Raw genomic sequence first — 3,366 nt, forward strand, 5'->3', positions numbered from 1 at the left:
GCACACTGAGATTTTCCCGCTGTCCCAGGCTGGGAATGTCTGGTTTTTCCGGATGCCAGAGCTCCAGGCTAGCACCTATGAGCAACTCTCTCCCAAGTGAGGGTGTGGGATGGCCGCGTTTCAGAATTGCCGGTCTGTTCAGGCTCCCAGCCCCTTGTGGCAGCTGGGTCTTCCATGAGGTCTTCCACTCATTTAGGCACGCTGGCGGGTCAGGTGCACTGGCCGCTCAGGGACGGAGACCTGATTTCTCTGCCACACTCTCTGGCTCAGCAGCAGGGGAAGCTGTCCTAGGTCCGGGGACTTAGGTCCCTGACCCTAACCGCCCAGGTTCCCGCTATTACCCTCCGTGATCCTTTACTCTTTGTTTTTTGAGTGCTTTCAACCAGACCCCAAGTTAATGGTGGTGCCCAGACACAGGGCACTCTTGTGTTGGGGTATTACTTTCTAATTGGTCACCTCTGGTCCCTCCCCCTTTTGTTTATCTTCTGATATCAGTCCTATGTTCCCAGTCTGCTTTACCTGCCACTGGCGTCTTCTGCTCCTGTAGAGATCCAGACATGTATAATTCTGATCTCAGGCTGATTTCATGGGTGGTTGTTGTTCTTTGGTAGGTAATCAGCTCACTTTAGGGTACAGGTTGAAACGGCGCCTCCTCCTACTTCCCCACCATCTTGACTCCTCCCCTTTTTGTCAATGTTTTAAATGAATTCTGTTGATAGGAATGGCACATATTATCAATGTTTAATAGGTACTTTATTTTACGACACTGCTTTTACAAAGAAATAGACCCTAAATTTTTCTATGGTACCTACTTTAAGATTAAGAAAAATCATTCATGAAAACCAGGTTGAGTTTAAGTTCCTTGAACTTGAGAAAACAATAAACCTTGGAAATCTTCCAAGCCTGTACTTGTTATTGCACGCAGCTGTATATATAATGTCAAAAGTGAATCATTATGGAAGCTACAATTAAGATGTTATCAAATATGTTAACTTTTGTTTTCTGTATTTTAATCTACATACTAATTGCCAGGGAAAGAGACTGTACTCAGTCTTGATTCAATGTCATGCTCAGACTATATCCTACAGCCATTCATAGTACATTTCAGAATTTCACTTGGATTAGCCTTTCTATATCTAAGTTTGTACTCATTGGACTACCTGGAGAAAAAAAAAATAAAGGAGGATGAAGCCTGGTATTTCAAATATCACTTCCCAATGTGGCTTTCTCTGAAAGCTGTCCCTGCCCCTGACAGCTTGGTCCATTCAGACTATCTATGCTAGGATAGATGATCCCATAAATTGCCAAGGTAGTCTTTGCTATAATTAGTGTCCATATTTGCAAAGTTTTCATTTTCTGCTGTGGCAGTTTACCACAAAAGGAATTTTTTTCCTTACAACTGCAAAGCTGTAATTGGATCAGGAGTTTCTATGTTTGACTCAGTATTATTTACTTAACACACTATTGTATAGTCAAATGGACAGCAAACACTAGTGACAAATGAGAAGTTTTGTGACTATGATCAAATTGAATTTATATTTCCCCAGCTTATAAAAATAGATGCATATTATTTTAGTTAGGATCTTACACACAGAAAAAAATTAGTATGTGTTTTAAAGAGTACTTACTTATTTTAAAGTTGAAAGTTTACACAATTCTTCCTTTCTAAAATGACCATTGCTGGAGGGGTGGGTGGGGGTATGGAATAACTGGGTAATAGGCATTAAGGAGAATACTTGATAGAATGAGCACTGGGTATTACATGCAACTGATAAATCACTAAATTCTACCCCTGAAATTTCTAGTCCACTGTATTTAACTAAATTGAATTTAAATAAAAAAATTAAAAATAAAATAAAATGAAATGAGGACAGAAATGGGTCTACTTCTGTAAGCTTGTGGTTACTAAATGGGTAAATGCATGTTACTTAATTAGAACAACTTCTGGAACATAATAAGAACTTGATAAATGTGCAATATTGTTATTATCGCTAATTTTACATTATAAATCTTTGGCTTTTAAAGCTGATTGTTCATTGAGCAGATATTTAGCAGACTGACCAATTTCCAGATACTTTTCTAAATCTGTTTCAAAAAGCATGCCTACTGCAGAGGCCAATGTAGGAAAAAAAGTTGTTTAATATGGAGCATGCTCAACATATCCAAAAAAATATCACAGCTTGGTCCATTTAGGCTTACCTGGTGTTGTATCATTGAGAGTTTCAAAGAACTGTATCACAGGGTGATCATGTTCTTCAGGAATCATACAGGATAGCAATTAGTAACATGTTCATCTTGCTCTGTGGTGAGATATGGCTCATTGATAAATTGTGTATGTTAGACTTTGATAAGTTTTATATTGAAAGCTTTCCTGTGTTGCCCTAATTCTGCATTATGTCTGATTTTAGCTGTGTAGTGTTCCATGGGGAACCAAAATAATGTTTCTCTCCAAATGTAACAACTGTAGGCAATGTTTATTAACTACTATGTATTAAGATTCTAGTTCATTAACATAAAAGGACTCAGATATATAGTACATTTTATAAATAAGAAAACTGAGGGACAAAGTGTGTGTGTGTGTGTGTGTGATCAACAGGATTTTCTTTAGGCAAGTCATTAACACAATAATTATTCTAAATTCTGGCCAGAAAAGCTTTGCATCTCTGGAAGGGAAAGTTTGTTGGCATAGCAAAAATGATGAAGGAAGTCTGCTATATTTGCCAGGGTATTTGGACTATACTTCTGTTATAGTGTTAATTCTACTAGGCCTTCTATCAGTATTTGTGAGCTCAATTCATCCCTTTGATAGGTTCTAAATTTCTTAAGGATAGGAACTTACTGCTTTTACCAGGGCATGGAATAGTACTTACCCTAAGGGGTGATAAATAAATATTTACTAAATTGATTAAAATATCTCCAAGCTAATTTTTAATCATTATTTTTAATGAATTAAATTTTTTAAAAATCAGCTTATTTATTTCAATAGCAATACTTTTCAGTAAATTTATGTTTACTCGTTACAGAAAATGATTAGGGGTTTTAATCATAAAGGTACTAGAATAAAGTTACTGTGAGTACTGTATGCCCTGCAAAGAATATTTATAAATGTGTATAGGAAGAAAAAAAATTAAGTATGCTCTTAATATTTTGAAGATAATAAGGTAGAATTTGTCATTTTAAAGACTGTAAAGTGAAGGAAATGATTTGTGTTTAAAATGTACGTGTTTCAGGGGGCACCTGGGTGGCTCATTGGGTTAAAGCATCTGCCTTCGGCTCTGCTTATGATCTCAGGGTCCTGAGATCGAGACCAGCACTGGGCTCTCTACTCAGTGGGGAGCCTGCTTCCTCCTCTCTCTCTGCCTGCCT

The sequence above is a fragment of the Meles meles genome, chromosome Y, assembly GCF_922984935.1.
Source record: "Meles meles chromosome Y, mMelMel3.1 paternal haplotype, whole genome shotgun sequence".
Taxonomy (NCBI): domain Eukaryota; kingdom Metazoa; phylum Chordata; class Mammalia; order Carnivora; family Mustelidae; genus Meles; species Meles meles.